This window comes from Helianthus annuus, chromosome 8, assembly GCF_002127325.2.
Source record: "Helianthus annuus cultivar XRQ/B chromosome 8, HanXRQr2.0-SUNRISE, whole genome shotgun sequence".
NCBI classification, from domain to species: Eukaryota; Viridiplantae; Streptophyta; class Magnoliopsida; order Asterales; family Asteraceae; genus Helianthus; species Helianthus annuus.
Genome location: NC_035440.2, coordinates 122,647,911 through 122,667,185, shown reverse-complemented (window position 1 = coordinate 122,667,185; position 19,275 = coordinate 122,647,911). Strand labels below are relative to the sequence as shown.

Genomic DNA, 19,275 nt, shown 5'->3' with positions numbered 1-19,275 from the left:
TTATTCCGCATCTGAAACGCAAGAGTTAACCTCTGAACGACTCGTTCGGGTCAACAAACGATCCTACAATTTCATACCATTAAGTTTTAACAAAAATTGAAACCGAGTTTTATCAAAAGCTTTGGTATGCAAATCAGCTTTTTGTTCGTCAGTGTGAATTTTCTCAATTCGTATCAACTTTTTCTCGAAGCAATCACGAATAAAGTGATGACGAATCTCGATATGTTTAGTTTTAGCGTGATGTACTGGATTTTTAGTTATATTAATTGCGGCCTCATTATCAACAAACAGAGGTGTGTTAAGAAACTGCAAACCGTAGTCGCGCATCTGTTGCTGTATCCACAGGATCTGAGAGCAGCAACTCCTAGCAGAAACATACTCCGCTTCACATGTAGATAACGCCACAGATGTTTGTTTCTTACACTGCCAGGTAACCAATCTCGGACCAAAGAACTGGCATCCTGCAGTTGTTGATTTCGCATTGACTTTGCAGCATCCGAAATCTGAATCGGAATACCCTTCGAGCGTAAAATCGCGTTTTCTAGGATACCATAACCCCAATGACGGAGTACCTTTCAGGTAACGTAATATCCTTTTGACAATAATCATGTGCGATTCTCTCGGGTTAGACTGAAATCTTGCTGCGAGGCACGTTGGGTACATGATGTCAGGACGTGAAGCAGTCAAATACATCAAAGAACCTATCATGGAACGGTAAAATGTTTCATCAGCCCTGTCTCCGGTGAGATCTGGGTGAATCCCATGATTAGTCGCAAGTGGGGTAGCAGCTGGAGTAGAACTTGACATTCCAAATTTCTCAAGAATATCATGCACGTACTTCGTTTGATGAATGAAAATTCCTTCAGGAAGTTGGTCAACTTGTAAACCCAGAAAGAATATCATGCACCTGTTCGAAATCTTTGCATAATTTCTCATTTGTTGACCCAAAAATTATATCGTCCACATAAATTTGTACTATCAGAAGATGACCATCAACGACTTTAGTGAAGAGAGTGGCATCCACTTTTCCACGTATAAACTGGTTAGCGAGTAGGTGTTGAGACAAAGTCTCGTACCAGGCTCTCGGCGCCTGATGTAGACCAGACAACGCTTTGTCCAGCAAATAAACTTTGTTTTTGTGGATTGGGTCAGTAAAGCCCGGCGGCTGACCAACATAAACCTCCTCTTTGACCTTCCCATAAAGAAACGCTGATTAACATCTAACTGAAATACTTTGAAATTCTTCCAAGACGCAAATGCTAGGAAAATTCTGATAGCCTCTAGTCGTGCAACAGGAGCATAGACTTCGGTAAAATCAATCCCCTCCTGTTGACTAAAGCCCTGAACAACGAGTCGAGCTTTGTTCCTTACAACCACTCCTCTATCGTCCCTCTTACATTTGAAAACCCATTTTGTATTGATTTTCCTTTGACCATCCGGCAAATCAACTAACTTCCACACTCCCAACTTTTCAAACTGACTTGACTCTTCTTGCATTGCTATGACCCAAGAGTCTTCAGTAAGCGCCTCTTTGTAAGTTCTCGGTTCGACCTGCGAGATAAAACAACTTAATGAAAATTCAGTTTGTAAAGGTGCTACTGTAGAATAAAAACATGTTAAGCCCTGGTCAATTTGACGTCTCGTGCGAACGCCCGATTGCAATTCTCCTATTATCAACTCTTCTGGATGATAAGAAAGAGTTCGCGGCATCACTTCGCTTGGAACTTCTACATTTCCCTCCAGATTAGTAACATTCTGCTCCGCATCTTGGTCACCAACTTGGTTTGTTTGACTTGATAACTGGATCTGCTCCCCCTCAAGGTCTGAATCACCATGGTAAAAAACTGGCATATTTTCAGCTTCTTGATCATCATTCACCTCCGACTGATTACCAGGAGCAACTTCATCATCATGTTCACCAGCATTACTAGGACCTGCTTCATCATCATTTGAAGTTTCCCGAGGTCTTCTAGAATACTCCGCTGGAAACCTGAGCTGCGACTCATACTCTCGCAAAATATCCAGCTCATCAAAGAAATCTTCTTCTTCCTCTGATTCTTCTCTCATGTCAAACGAATCCCAAAGTTTGTCATAATGATAACGCCATGAATCACCAGGATTCTGTGGCGGCATAGTGTATCCCTGACATTCAACATTTGCTGCCTCAATAATCTGCTTGTCGCTTGGAATGAAAACGCGTCGCAAAGGACTTGAATAACCCACAAAGATTCCCTCAACGCTCTTTGGACCAAACTTTCCTTTAGGCTCTATCACCGTACAGGGTGACCCAAACGGTTCTAGATACTTCAAATTCGGCTTGCGTTTATTGAGTAGCTCAAAACACGTCTTGTTGAACTTCTTTACAGTAAGAACTCTGTTGAGAGTATAGCATGCAGCAGAAACAGCTTCAGCCCAGAAATTAATTGGTAACTTAGAGTCTACAAGCATCGTTCTGGCTGTCTCGATTAGCGTCCGGTTTTTGCGTTCTGCAACTCCATTTTGCTGCGGAGTGTACGGAGCACTAAACTCATGCAGTATACCTCTTTCATCACAAAATTCTTCCATCTTACTGTTTTTGAATTCAGTACCATTATCACTGCGAATTCTACAGATAGGCCTCTGGCACAGATTCTCAATTCTTTTAGACAATGCCATCAAGCTATCAAAAGTCTCATCTTTTGATTTCAAAAACATCACCCAAGAAAATCTGGAATAATCATCAGTCACGACCAAACAGTATAAATCTCCTGTTATACTCTTGACATTTACTGGACCAAACAAATCCATGTGAAGTCTTTCCAAAGGTCTTGAAACTGAATTGACTTGCTTTGAGGGATGTGACTTTTTCTTCTGTTTGCCTTTGACACAACTTATGCACTCCCCTTCCAGATGAAAACCTTTAATATTCACTCCAGTGACCAAGTCATTATGCACTAAGTGATTCATTTTCCTTAGGTGAATATGCCCCATCTTTCGGTGCCATAACCTTGACTCCTTCTCCGTTGCTCTAGACACAAAACAATGAGCATGACCCGTGGTTGTAGTAGCAACGCTCATGTCCAACACGTACAGATCGTTGACTCTTGGTGCCCTCATGATGATCCACTCTTCAGGTATCACAAATCCCGGTTTCAAGATCAAACATTCTTTGTCGGTGAAATGAGTAGTATACATCCTGTCACAGATCTGGGAGATACTTAGCAGGTTGTTCTCCAGCTCAGCGATGTAGTTAACTCTCTCAAACGTTATAATGCCATTTGACAATGTTCCTTCACCTATGATCCTTCCTCCTTGATTACCCGCAAAACCCACATAACCACCGTTAATGCTATTCACATCATACAGCAATGCGGTCTTCCCTGTCATATGCCTTGACGCTCCACTATCCATTATCCACCTGGATACAAGTTTTGGAAGATCCTGCACATAACAAATCATCATTTAAAACAACTTCAAGAAAGATGCCGATTCATGCTTCGCAATCCAGGAAGCTCCGGCAATTCAAATTGTTTAGTCAAACATTGAGTCCACCTAGGCTTCATCAGCCTTAGGTGCAACCTTGACTCTTGCAATTTGAATTTTGAAATTTTCAGCCTTGAGAGGCGGAAAATTTTCATCATAATCAACAATAATTGGCTCTTCAGCCTTTTTCTCTTCAGAATTTGAAACTTTCTTCTCAACTTTTGATTCAATTTTTGGTTTCCACACCTGTTGAGTTTCTGCAACCCTTTTATAAAATTTATCATTTTGAGTTACCAACTTCTTTACGGTTTCAGTTTTTGCTTTTACGTTGTCGATTTTAACATTTTTCTTCTCAACCACTTTCTTCTCAACATACATCGGTGCTTTACCCTTCACATCAACCTTCTTTTGTTGAACCTTCACAGCTTCAGTCCTAGGCTTCACATATGTACACTTTCGTGCAATATAACCAACCTGTTCACATCTAAAACAAGTACGAGTATCAGCTACCCGACTCGTGCCTTCAGACTGAGCCTGTAAAGCTCTCTTCTCAAAAAATTCTTTGTTTGATTTTGAAAAAATTTCTTTTTCTTCATCAGTAAGTGAACTTGAACTGTTCACAATTTTTTTTCTTTTCGACAAACCTCTTGTGTGAAACATTCTTTTTCTGAAACGATTTACCCCCCTGATAACCACCCGACCCATTGTTTCTGTTGTTATTGTAAAAACGCGGTGGATAACCAGTTTTCTTGTTGTAAACCCTGTGTTTCTTTCGACTCAAATTGTTCACTGCTGACAACTCGACTTCAACAAGCTTGAAAACATTTTTCAATTTGTTCATGTTAACATTCTCGATCGGAAACTCTGAATCCGAAAACAACTTATCCGAACCCATCATCTTGTACATGATAAGGTTTGATTCTTCATCTAAGTTATTCTTGGACTTTTGTTTCGGAATGTATTTGTCTAGAAAACATCCATCCTCCTCAGAAGTGTCACAATCTGACTTAAGCACTTTGTCTACCACACTTTTCACCACATCATTTTGGACACTTTTGTCATTGGAAGACGTGAACATGACATCAATATTCTCCGGAAGTTGCACTTCACTTCCTTCCTTAAGTTCAACCAACCCAGATTCCTTTTTAGTGTAATTGTGCAAAATCGGCGGTGGAACTTTGTGAAACCCTACACCGGTACCATCTGAAAACACATCCTCGCCAGCTTTGGTTTTTCCTATAGGTTTAGGAACAATATGCTGCAACACAAAGCTTGCAGAGTTATAACTGTTAACTTTCAACTGAATTCGCTCATTCTCTATTTCAGCTTCTTGAACTTTAAGTTTCAATTTAGCGATCTCATCCAGTTGTTTATTAATTGATTCTTCTTTTATTCTCACCACAGCTCGCAGATGTTCATTTTCTTTAAACGTTTTACCATTTCGTTCATCACTTTCTTTAACTGTGGTTTTGAGTTTTTCAAATTTTTCAGAAATTTTACGGTTTTCAAGAATTAACTTTTCATTTTCAGTTTTAACCTTTTCATGATCAATTTTATCTTTTTCCATTTGAGAAGTTAACTCTTTGATTCGTTCAGTTGAAGCTCTCATAGTTTTGTCACGACCAAGTATTTGATCCTCAATACTGCTGACCTTAGCTGTCAGGTTTTTAATTTTCTCATTGTTGAGGTACGTGACAGTACTACAGAAATTGCATTCTTTTGTGCAATTTTTGCAGTCAATGTTTCCATCAATCTTCTTACCTGACGCATTAGGTGACACATTTGGACTGACCTGATCCTTAGACTCAGAAACAGAATTAGGATCTACCTCAAGTGCTTTTGCAGCTAGCACTTTGTCAGCCATCTTTCCCAGATTTTCAGCTGTCAACTCCTGCGTAACATCGATCAAGCCCGTATCAATCTTTTTCACTTCATCAATCTCTTCTATTTCTTTCTTTTCTTTCTCCTCTCTCTCTTTCTCTTCTTCAATCATCTTTGACGTGGGTGTTCCCCACCACTTGTGCTGCCAATATTCATCTTCTTCTTTATACTCCTTGATGATGGCCTCGATATCAAGCGTTTTGTCATCAATTGCGATGTTGCCATACTTATCAAGGTAGCACTCTCTGTCTGGATCCCATCTATTCGCTCTTTTTGCCTCTAGATATACACCAGAAAGTCTAATAATCTTGTTTTCAGCAACCATCTTCCGGTATTTATACTTCTGTTCCTCTGTTCGATTATCTTTCCATGGAATAGGCTCATTCTTTGCCATGAATGCATAACCAACAGCATCTTCTTCCGGCAAAACCTCTTTGCTCCAATCGTAACCCTCATCATCATAAATCACAGCTAAAGCCCTCGACTTGTCTCTGTTCTCTTCCTGCTGCTTCAATCTAGGCGGCTCAGATTTATTCTGATGGTAAATTGCCTTTTTGTAATAGTCATCTCGAAACGGATTCTCAGATTCATCAGCATATGCATTCCTGCATTCCCTCTTGAAATGACCCTTCTGTTTACACTTAAAACATGTCACCTTTGACTTATCGAACCCCAGCTTTGTAGACGGACCTCCGATTGTCTTCCTCCTGGTAATTTCCATGAAACGCTGAGCACGTCGAACAGCACTCGCCATTGCCCAACGAATATCGATCAGTTCCATTTCCTCTGGGTCTATCTGATCGTAGTCTTCTTTTGTCAGATTTGTGTTCCCGATCTTTCCGGCCACCAAACCTTCATAGGACTCCAACACAGACGCCAGAAAAACCACTTGTTGCTTGGCCGACTCCTCATCAAAATTCTATGCGTTCTTCAGATCTATCGCGATGTTGCACGAAAACTTCGCATCAGAACGATTTGCAGAAGACGTAGATCCACTGTGATAACCACTGTGGCTTCCACTGCTTGAACTGCTTTGACTTTCTTTGTTTGCTGAAGAAACATTCTCAGCAGAAAATGCAGTCTTTGGAGAAGTAGCTTTCGGCATCAAGCTTTTCGGATAATAAAGATCCAAGTTTTGCTGATAGGATGAGTGATTGACTTTGTAAGTTTTCTTCAATTCAAGCTCATGACTTTCAAGTCTCTCAATCACAACATCTGGAGTCAAATTTTCAGGAGCAATAGTGTTCTTCAACATCAGTGCGTAGTATCTCCAATCCACTTCATCTGGTAATGAATCAAACAGTTTGTCAACAAGTTCTTCATCAGAATACGTAATCTTATGTCGTGCAAGTTCCAGCTTCAGATGACCGAACCTTTCAATCATTTTACAAACCGATTCATTTTTAAGACAACTAAACATGTCAAACTCTTTTCTAAGAAGTTTCGTTTTATTTTTTACAATCTCTTTGCTACCACGACACTTCTTTTTAAGTTTTTCCCACAAATCTTTAGCATTGGAGTAATCTATCAACGAAATGATATCTTCTCGCACCGATTGAAACAATAATGCCACACACTTTTGCTCTGCCACAAAGGATTCAATTTCGTCAGCTGATGATAAAGTTTCTCCACTTTTGTCTCCATGAACATATCCATTTTCAAACTCTTCCAACTAGCAAACGCGAAAGCCATCAACCAATCCTCAAATTTTCTCGACCAACGACTATATTCCTCGATTGCCATAAGCTTCGGAGGTTTGTTGAATGTACCGAATGCACTTTCAGACTCCCAAGCTTCCTTCTTTTTCTCCTTTGATTGATTCTCATTTGTATTGTTTGAAGATGTATCGTTATTTCCCGAACTTCCCGTGAATGCACACATGTCGCTGAACGGATTCATGAAAATATCATCCATTTTGATCGTACCTGCAAAATCAACCAACACTTAGAAAATTTTCGAGATTTTTGAAAAACAGAACCACAAAAGCGGACCAATCTGTACACGTGACAGATAAGCGGACCAAACAGGTTCAGATAAGCGAACCAGCAATGTCCGTTCGAGCGGACCAGACACCAGAAATTGTACTAAAAAGGGAACCCAACTATGCCCGTATGAGCGAACCAGAATTGTACGTTCGAGCGGACCAGAAAGTGTCCGAAAAAGCGAACCACCTTGTTCGAAAACGCGAACCACTGTTTTTAGCCGGTTTTAACCATTTTTAGTCCGAATTTCAGCCTGAAACTTTCTAGGGTTTGTTATTAGTGTGTTTTACACATTATACTCAAATTTCAGACAATTTCGACCGTAGGAACCACTAAAAACCGAAAAAGTATGAGAGAAAGTGAGTAGAAAAGAGAGATTTCTGTAGATATAAGCTGTAGTAGTATGAACTCCTCGTCCCGAGCTCTGATACCACTTGTTGGACCGTTCTTTGACCCGAAAAGTCAGCCAGAGTAGCTCATCCTCACATATAAAGGCGGAATCAGAATATGCAAGGTAACAACAGCTTGTCCTATTAATTTCCTGTGTTTTTATTGCTTTTCTACTGAAATTTTGACAGAGTTTCGCTCCTGCATACACACATACGCTATGAACCGCTCATACTAACACCCGTATATATAGATTTCCTGGTTCGCTCATATGACATGCCATATGAGCGGACCTGGTACAACTTGACACATAAGCGACCCATCTAAGACCAAATGAGCGGACCATAATGTAACATGTACATAAAAGCGAACCTAACTCTAATTTTCATAATATTTACAGTTTGACCCCCTGTTGACCAATCTTGACTTCAGACTTGTTATAGACGCAGTCAACAGACATTCCGTGCATCAACAGATTCAAAGCACGGTGTTTTCGCTTATTGAAGAGCGAGTCAAAAGGTTGGAAGATAATGTCAACCTTATAAAAGAAAAGTCGGGAGAACGCAAAGGGTGTTCGTACAAGGAATTCATGGCGTGTAAACCGCCAATCTATAACAGGGAGGTTGACCCGATAATTTCTCAAAGATGGATAAGTGATGTCGAAGGAGTGTTTGAACGAACCCATTGTGACGTAGGTGACTTGATGCTTACGGAACGGGTCAATTGAGAAATCAAGCCAAAGATTGGTGGGACGATAAAAAGAAGGAAATGGGAGCCGAGGCGGCGAGGGTTATGACTTGGGACGAGTTTAAGGTACCATTCCTTAAACACCACAGTCCTAAAGCGGTTATTAACGGGATCAAGGAAGAATTCATCCAGCTAAGACAAAATGGTGAAACAATTGATAAGATCACGGGCATCTTCATGGATAAGCTGAGATTTTGTGACGAGTTAGTCACCACTGAAGAACAAAAGACACTACTATTACAACATGCTGAGTGCTGAGTACCGGGAGTTTATGACTCCATCAAAATACGAAACCCTCACGGAGATTATCAACACCGCCCGGGAGTGGGAAATCGAGTTAAAGAAACAAGTTGAAAGGGGTGAACGAAGGGCACAAGATGTGAATCCAAGCCCTACAAAGAAAGCTAGAACTGCTGAATCGGGAAAGAAGGTGGAGACTAAAGGCGGGTCGCCAAGCTGTAAAGTATGTGGAAAGGGGCACAAGGGTGAGTGCCGCTTCAAAGACAAGCCGTGTCCGGTATGTGGGAAGACGGGGCACACTGCATCGCTATGTCCCGGAGAAGTTTCCGTTCGTTACAAGTGTTATCAACCCGGTCACAAGAAATCTGAATGCCCCGAGTTGGTGGGAAAGAGAGACACAAAAGAGCCTCCAACAGAAGCTCCCAAAGTGAAGGCTAGGTCCTTCCAACTTACCGCGGCTGAAGCAAAGACAGAACCCGATGTGGTTTCAGGTATATTCACAATTAACTCAATTCCAGCACGTGTACTGTTTGATACGGGTGCGAATAAATCCTTCATTTCGCATGGATTTATTCGGCATCCTTCTTTTGTATTGACGAAATTATCTGTGCCCTTAGAAGTTGAAATAGGGGACAACAAAAGTTTTGTAGTTTGTGATGTTTGTCGAGGCTGCAAATTAAGCATCGACGATAAGGAATACTTGATAGACTTAATCCCGATGTCCATGGGGGAATTTCAAGTAGTTGTTGGGATGGATTGGCTATCTCAGCACCATGCAAAGGTCGTGTGTTTTCGTAAAGAGATAAAACTAATCTCCGAGCGGGAAACACGTCACCATCTATGGCGAAAAAGGAGGCAACCCCATAGTATGCTCAATGTTGAAAGCCCACAAGCTTATGAAGCGAGGATGCAAGGCATTCATGATATAAGCAAATGAGCCCGAGAAAGAATCACAAAAGATTGAAGATGTACCGGTAGTACGAGATTATGAAGATGTGTTTCCGGAGGATTTACCGGGAATACCGCTTGAACGGGAAGTAGAGTTCGGGATCGAACTGATTCCGGGTGCAAAACCCGTAGCGAAAGCTCCGTACCGACTCGCACCGTCGGAATTACAAGAGTTGATGTCCCAAATTCAAGACCTGCTTGACAAGGGATTCATAAGGCCGAGTGTGTCTCCTTGGGGCGCACCAGTATTGTTCGTGAGAAAGAAAGACGGAAGCATGCGTATGTGTATCGATTACCGGGAGTTAAACAAAATCACGGTAAAGAACCGATACCCGCTTCCGAGGATAGATGATTTATTCGACCAACTACAAGGTGCGAATTGGTTTTCAAAAATTGACCTTAGATCGGGGTATCACCAACTAAAGGTCAAGGAAGAGGATATGCCGAAGACGGCTTTCCGCACGAGATACGGACATTACGAATTCCTCGTGATGTCATTTGGGCTAACAAATGCACCCGCGGCTTTCATGGACCCCATGAACCGGGTTTGCAAGCCAATGTTGGATAAATCGGTCATCGTGTTTATCGATGATATCTTGGTGTATTCGAAAAGTGAAGCTGAACACGCACACCACTTACAAGAAGTGCTAGACACACTTAGACGAGAGAGGCTGTATGCGAAATTCTCTAAGTGTGCCTTTTGGTTACGAGAGGTACAATTTCTTGGCCACGTCATAAGTGCCGACGGAGTATTGGTGGATCCGTCCAAGATCGAGGCTGTGTCGAAATGGAATTCCCCGAAGAACCCTTCTGAAATTAGAAGCTTTTTGGGGCTTGCGGGATACTATAGGAGATTCATTCAAGATTTCTCCAAGATCGCGACACCGCTAACAAGGCTAACCCGAAAGAAATAAAAGTTCATTTGGGGTATCGATCAAGAAAGAGCGTTTCAAACGCTAAAAGAAAAGTTAACCCAAGCTCCGGTACTGACATTGCCGGACGGGGTCGAAGACATGGTGGTTTATTCGGATGCTTCATTATCGGGGCTCGGATGCGTTTTGATGCAACGGGGCAAAGTTATAGCTTATGCCTCGAGGCAATTGAAGATACACGAGAAGAAATATCCCACGCACGATCTTGAGTTGGCTGCGGTGGTATTTGCCTTAAAAATATGGAGGCACTACTTATATGGGGTAAAGTGCACCATATTCACAGATCACAAGAGCTTAAAATACTTCTTCGATTAGAAGGAGTTAAATATGCGACAAAGGCTATGGTTAGAAACGGTGAAAGATTTCGACTGTGAAATACACTATCACCCCGGAAAGACAAATGTGGTAGCGGATGCTCTAAGCAGAAAAGCGGACTATGTCCCAATACGAGTAAGGTCGATGCAGCTCGTGGTGACCTCGAGTATACTTGAACGTATTCGAGAGGCGCAATTAGAAGCAGTAAAAGAGGAGAATTGGAAGAAGGAAAGAATAATCGGTCAGTTGAAAGATTTGTCGGATGGGAATAACGGGTTGAAGACTCGATTCGGGAGGATATGGGTTCCAAATACTTGTGGGGTGAAGATGTTTCTACTTAATGAAGCCCATAAATCCCGATATTCAATTCATCCGGGTGCGACCAAGATGTACAATGATCTGAAACAAAACTATTGGTGGCCCGGGATGAAAAGAGATATTGTGAAATATGTGGAGAAGTGTTTGACCTGCTTGCAAGTCAAAGCGGAGCACCAGAAGCCATATGGTAAATTGCAACCATTGGACATCCCAGTTTGGAAATGGGAACAAATCACCATGGATTTGTTGACTAAATTGCCCAAAACCAACTGTGGGTTTGATGCTATATGGGTAGTTGTGGATAGATTGACAAAAAGTGCTCACTTCATTCCGATTCGTGAGACCTATACATCCGAGAAGATGTCGGAGGTGTACAGCAATGAAATCATAGCACGTCATGGGGTACCGATATCCATTGTGTCGGACAGAGATACTCGGTTTACTTCAAAATTTTGGCGTGAATTCCAAGAACAAATGGGAACTAAACTGTTCATTAGCACCGCTTACCATTCACAAACGGATGGGCAGAGTGAAAGAATAATACAAACGCTGGAGGATATGCTGCGGGCTTGCATTATTGACTTCGGGGGTAGTTGGGATGTCTATCTATCCTTGGTCGAATTTTCATATAACAATAGTCATCACGCGAGCATTAAAATGGCCCCGTATGAAATGTTATATGGTAGAAAGTGTCGAACTCCGGTATGTTGGGGAGAAGTGGGTCCACGAGGACTAGCACCTACGGATATAATCCGAAGCACTAATGAGAAAATTGAAGTGGTACGAGCCCATTTGAAAGCGGCCCAAGATAGACAAAAGTCTTATGCCGACAAAAGGCGAAGACCGATTGAGTTTCAGTTAGGTGATATGGTTATGCTAAAGGTTTCCCCATGGAAGGGTGTTATCAGATTTAGAAAAAGGGGAAAACTAAGCCCGAGGTTTATTGGGCCATTTAAAATCATCGAACGGGTTGGCAAGGTGGCTTATCGCCTGGAATTGCCGGAAGAATTGAACGGAATACATGGCACGTTTCACGTGTCGCAATTGCGAAAGTGTCTAGCGGACGAAACGGCTTATATCCATTACGATGATATCGAAGTGGATAATAGCCGGAATTATGCGGTGAGACCAGTGGAAATTTTAGATCGAAAGGCCAAGCACTTGCGAAACAAACAAATCGATCAAGTCAATGTCCAGTGGGAGCATAAGAAAGGCTCGGATACTACGTGGGAGTCTGAAGAGGAGATGCGACGTCTCTACCCTACTTTATTTGGTACGTACTTTGGTTTCGGGGACGAAACCTTTTTAAAGGGGGTGGACTTGTAACATCCTGAAAATACGAGTTCTTAAATTTACAATATGGTAGCAAATAAAATAGTGAATTAAACTGACTAAGAGTGGCACTAACTAAGTTAGTGGGTCACTTATAGGCATTTAAGAGCTAAAACAAATAAAGTATGAAAAGTGAGGGGTTAAAAGTGTCTAAATGAGAACTAGTGTTACTAAAATAACAAAATTAAAACACAAACACATTTGTCTGTGTTGTGGAGATCGATCAGGAGCCAGGGGCGACTCCAAGCTCCATCAAAACCCTAGTTCATCACAAATTGAAGGTCCAAATCTGATCAAAAACATAAATCGAGCATAGATTATTGATCCTCATCACAAGAGGATTACAAGGTATGTAAAATTTGATGAAAACTCTCAACTTGAAATTCTCACAAATTCGGGAAATCTGAAATTTAGGGTTGCATGTTTGTTTTTATGATGGATTAAGAACAATATAGTGTCTAGGGACAAACCCTAGACAAATACAAGCTGAAATCATATGAAATTTTAGTGAAACCTATGAACACCATTGTAGGTGATTAGTGGGTTATGTGTAATTTGATGAACACTAGGAAATAGATTGTTGATCTAGTTTAATTTGGCAATTTTGAAATGATTTCAAGAAATTAGAAGATAACAATCATATAAAAAGGTTGAATGATGTGAAAATAGGGTTAAATGATAAACTAGAGAATTGATGTTTAATCATGTAAAAATCTGCCCTTGAAGTGTTTCTTGAAATGCCTCTAAGAAGGCTTAAAACTGAAATTCCAAGTTTAAATGCATAATTATGACGTTTTGATGTATTATGCGAATTATGATTGAAAGAGAGTTCTAAACATATCATAAATGAACTCTATAGGAACAGGCGCGGGAGCGTCAAGTGGACAATCGGGTGGCGAACCACGTTTGAAAGGCCTACTTTGAAGGTATGTAACTTGACCCATTACATTAAATAGATTTTGATGATTATAATATGCGTAGTTAAATTTTAGAATACGGGTTGTTTTGAATTAAAGCGGTGAAGTCGCTATATTGAATAATAGGCCAAATTTGGTTGGAACTCGTTGGTAGTCGTCACAAAGGAGGATTCCTTAGACGAGCGAAACGGGTCGAATAATCAAATAAAGCATGGATATTGCTTCGTAATATGATTGATTGGTCTATTGATGACCATTGAATATTGACATATTAAAACACGAGAATTTAATATGTTGATTTGTTAGAATAAAGGATTCGAGAAATTGGTATGGGCAACACAAACAAAACAGTCAAAAACTTATATGTGCAGAGGCTACCGTAAGTTACGGTACCACCGTAACTTATGGTAGAGGTCAGAAGGCTACGGTGTTTTACCCCTGTGTTACGGTGGAACCATAGTTTTCTAGAAGCCACCGTAACTTACGGTGACTACCGTAAGTTACGGTGGAGCCCTAAAATGAATGTTGAACTTTGTATATTTTCTGAAATCAAATCCGTTTTTAAACGTAGTATTGATTATGTAATATTCCTAAGAATCTCTAACATTAAGAGTTGTTAAAATCTTTAGTTTTCAGGTTTGGCAAGAATATGGATGATGATCAAGCATGTTTGTTTGAAGAACCGAACACAATTTCTTTTGAAGCTTCCGCAATGTTTTATATCTTAATTAGACTTGGTTTATGGGTTGTAAACAATTGTTAAACAACTTTAGAAATGTTTTAATTTAGTCGTTAGTTGACTAAGGTTTATGCTACTTATGAACTTCTTGCTTGAAAGTTTTTATGTTAATTAAGAAACTTCAATTTACAAGGGTATAATCTATTATAAAATCAAGTAAAATTTAAAGAGTGTTACAGGTTTAGGATGCTCGTAAGAACCGGTGGGGGTGGGTTTGTCGGGAAGACCGAAGGAGGGGGATAGGGGTGTGGTGGGGGTGGGGTGGGGTAGAGAATTATACATATATTAAAAAAGAAAGCTTGTGAATAGTACCTCCAACCATTTCATTCACTGTATATATACGTATTCTCCCTTAATTTGAAACATATTAACATTTGGTAGAGTGGTTAGTGTGTAGTATTTCTTAATAAAACAACGCCGGTTCGACCCTTCTTTTTTTCTTCTTTTTTACCCACTTTATCTTCCCCTTCTCAACAGCGACATGCAGACAAAGAAACAGAACGAGACACGAGAAGAGTAGTAAGAGAGAGAAACAGAGATCCGGGAGCCGGCGAGTCTCCGGCAACCGGCCTTCGACGCGTGCTCGCCTCCCACAAACAGAACCGAAGTCGTCGACTCTAGGGCTTTCTGGTGAAGATTCGAGCGATCAGAGGTGGTAGTGGCGAGTTCCGACGAGTCTAGGGTTCCGCCGTGACCTATGATGACAATGGCGATGTGGTGAATCTGCTTCCAAAGCCACCTCTTGTTTATATTCAAACTGTTCAGCCCCTTTTCCTGTTTCTTCGCCCTATGAATCAACCTTATTTTCATTCGAATCTTGAACCCAAACCCACATTTCATCCTTCACATTACACTTATTCCATCTCCGGTAAGTCTTCCTATGCTTCTTTCATTTATTTCATCATTTAATATTACTATTTTAGATCCCAAATGTGTTTGTATATCTTTTGGATCTTATTTTCTGTTTTTTTAGCTTGATTACAAGCATTTGTTCCGGGTTAGTATTTGGTTTTGCCGATAATCCTAAAATCAAATCCAACAACATTGGAATAAGGTTTTAGATGGGTCAAATGTTTGGCTATTTTTGGTCAAATGATGAATATGATTTTGTAGGTTAGTACAAAGTGGACTATGAAAACGAATACCAGCAACAGATCCCACATTCAAGATATGAATGCCTTCTTTTTAGTATGCATCTAAATTTTCATTTCTGACTTGATTAAATTTTAATTTATTTTTTTAATGGGATTTTGAAACTTTGTTATGTTGGACTTTTAGATGTGGATGACACCCTTTATCCTCTAAGCTCTGGGCTGTCAGCTGAGTGCACCAAGAACATCAAAGGTATTATTGCATATACAACTGATTATTTTTAGATTGTTGCCTATATCATTTTTTTTTGTTACCTACGTTAGTAACTTCTGTATTATACAGGTTGAATAAATGAAATATTAAATAGTTAGTAATGAAGAATTAGGAATTATAAAACAATATTTTGAGATAAGAATTGATTGAAATTATGTATGGTAATTTCTAAATGGTTAAGTGTTGTCTAAACCATTAAGTGCTGAACCAGTAAGAGGCCTGAACCATTAAGAGCCAGTATAATGCTTAATCGTTCAAAGGGAAATGTTTGACCAATTCAGACTTAGTATAATGCTTAACCATTCAGAGGCAAATGTTTGAACCATTCAGATATCTGCTCGCGAAACAAACAGTCTGAACTATTAATTGCTGAACCTATAAGAGGTTTGAACCAGAGCCGGCCCAAGGGCCATTTAAGTGAAGCAAGGGCTTTGGGCCTCTAAAATTTTAGGGCCTCCGTTTAAAAAAATTATATATAAATTTGATATGGATATTACTATTTAATTTGATGATATATACCAATAGTAGTGTTGTGTTGTAGTGGTAAAGAATCCCAATAATTTGTGTTAATACACTGGTTCGATTCCATGGAGCTTAGTTTTCTAATTGATATTTTTTTATGTTTTTTAAGTGGACATGGCTCTCTAGGCCCACAAAAGTTTCTATGTTTACTATTGTTTGGTAAGTTGAAGATGAAATAGTTCTAAAGTCTGTTGGGGTAGTGTAGGGGTTATGTTTGAAACCTTTTTTTAAGTTTGGAGTTCATCTTTGGTATGTTTTGTTAATTTCTTTCTATATTTCTATGTCAAATCAAAACCAAAAGTATGAATTTAGTCGTTTAAAAATGTTATTTTTTCGGAAAGGGCCCCAATTTTTATTTCGCTTTGAGCCTCCAAAAAGGTTGAGTCGGCCCTGGTTTGAACCATTAAGAGCTCCATTAAGAGCTAAACAAAAGGCCCAGTCTTGAAACAATAATAGGGTGAAATAAAATAGGCGGGAAATAGAATCTTGGGCTCAGAGAATTTTGACACGTGATACAACAAGTTAGTTATTTATTAGGTATAGATTTGTATATGAATTTAACTTATCATCTCTGTTACATGAATGCTTTTGTTTAGAGTATATGGTGAAAAAGCTTGATATAGAGGAAAGCAAAGTTCTGGAAATGTGTGTCCAACTCTACAAGGATTACGGGACAACAGTTGCTGGTCTTCGGGTATGATCTTGATTCTAAACCTTGATCTTTGTGAAGTCTGAATAAAGGGTTAGTTTCTTTGTACATTTGATATCAAATCGTGTAATTTTTTATTTGTGCAGGCTATTGGCTATGATTTTGACCATGATGACTACCATAGGTACCGAATTTTCCTGTAACTTTTTTGTCTATAATTCTAAATAGAATCCTCAGAAATCTAATCTTGTGAAATTAGTGATTAACAGTTTTGTTCACGGGAGATTACCATTTGAATATCTGAAACCCGACCCTGTTCTTAAAAGTATTTTAAATAGTTTGCCCATCAGGAAAGTGGTATGTTTTCAAGTCCGTTTTACTGGATACACACTTGATGGTTTCTATGAAGTTTTCTTTTTTTCTTTTAATCATGGTTTCATTGTTTATTTCATACATTTTCTCAAACGCGAACGAGGCACATGTGGCAGAAGTTCTTGGCCGACTTGGATTGGGGGACTGCTTTGATGATGTCATATGTTTCGAGTCCCTAAACTCTAAAACCCAAACCGCTAATACTTCTAAGAGTGACAACGAACCCGTTGGTTTACTACCAAAGAGCCCTATTGCTTGCAAACCCTCTGAAAACGCTTTCCAACAGGCTTTTAAGATGGCCAACATTAACCCTCGTAAAACCGTAAGTTATCTTAGATATTATAACATGATCGTAAGAAATAGATGTCGCTACAATGTGGAATCTCACAGTCATAAACATGGTGTTTTCAGTTGTTCTTTGATAACAGTATACACAATATACAAACTGCAAAACTCACCGGCCTCACCATTGTGTAGGTAAGTCATTTTTGTTGTGAGTATTAATGTTGATAGTTATTGTCTTTGAAACTAAGTTTTTTTTCCTCTTGTTGAATCAAATAGGTTGGGTCGTCACAACGTAAGAATGGCGTGGACTACGCCTTATAGAGTATACACAACATTAGGGAAGCAGTGCCGGAGCTATGGGAATCGGTCAACAAGTCAAAAGATGTTCAGCGTTCGCAAAAGATTGCAATTGAAACTCCTGTAGAAGCATAGATCCCATAGCGTCTTATTCTTCTAACCTCTTCGTTCTAATCTTGATGTGTAATTGTTATTGTACTGATTATGAAAATGAGAATTTTAAGGTATTATATTATATTCTATTCTATATATAACAATTCATGTAGTTCCTTAGGAAGAGTACATTGATTGGACGAAAATTGAATAATAATTACAGTTCTACCATCACTATGAATAAAGTAGAGAGACTAAAGTACTGTCCTTCATTTTAGGTTTTCTTTTTTTCTTTTTCGGATTCTACCCAAATGTGCATGGATTTGAATGGTAGGCAGCGATTGTAGCGCTACGGTCTGGGTAAAGAACTCTAAAACCTAAACAAAACAGAAGCTTGTGTTTCCAGAAATCGAACCCGACGTTGGTACGAAGATGGTTTTAGGTGTGGTTTGAGGTTGCCGGAGAGGGGCGGATCCCCTTGGCCGACGGCAATTGTGTCGTAGTGGCGTTCTGGTGGTGTTGTGCGGTATGCCTGCCGCCGCTAATCAGTGTTGCCAGAAAAACTATTGCAATTACAGATTGCCGTCGCACAGCTGTATCGGGAGCCCAACGTTGTCTAACATTAGTTTCGTTGTGTGAAACCGTCGCGGCCGAAATATTCCCCGTCGCCGGAACCGGCCACCGCCGGTGGTGACGCCCCTTCTCACAGGGATTTGTACCATGGCTTTCTAAATAAACTTCTGAAAGTTGAAATATATATTTACTTTCTTCACCAATGTCCTACATATTTCTTTTCAATGTTGATTTTGGGTTTTACTATATTAGAGTTAGTAACTTTGTAGTTAGTTTTCAAATAAAACGTGTATGGCTTTGTTTAATAAGATTTTAATTGTGAAATTGTCACAAATGTTCTAAAATTTATAAACCTAATCTGTAAATAAAATAAAAACTTAGATGCTAGAAAAAAAATATTCTTCAAAGAAATATCATCAATTTAGAAGTTCTCACTCAGTGGTGTGCATGATTCTATTTTGGGCTCAACCCGAACCAAAATGGAAATTTTGGTTTTACAGTTTAGTAAGCGATCGATTTCAAGTTTTTGTTTCACATATGAGTTTGATTCAGTTTTGGGTTATTTTTTGATTTTACATTTTGGCTTGAAATGGCGGATCTAATAAAATTGCCTAAAATAATGACTTACACCAAAACTTTTGCCTAAAAGTTCTGTTACCATACTATTAATCAGTTTGGACCTGAAACTTTTTAGTTACAATAATGAACTTCAACTATTGATTCAAAAACAAACATTCAACTCTATGATTTACACCCATTATGCGACCTGGTGGATATATGGAGTGTCGCCAGTAATGTTAGAAAGGTTGCGTTAGGCCTGATGTTGATTGCTCCTAAGCAAGGATATAGAAGACTTATAGATGGATCTCTGGATATATCCAATTTAGATAAACTTTTCATTACAGTATACTTTAAAACC

The 19,275-nt window shown here is 39.6% G+C and overlaps 1 pseudogene; it reads left to right on the top strand.

Moving 5' to 3' along the window:
* The first annotated feature begins 10,906 nt into the window (after window positions 1–10,906).
* On the top strand, window positions 10,907–17,932 carry LOC110870570 (annotated as a pseudogene).
* Window positions 17,933–19,275: the final 1,343 nt, after the last annotated feature.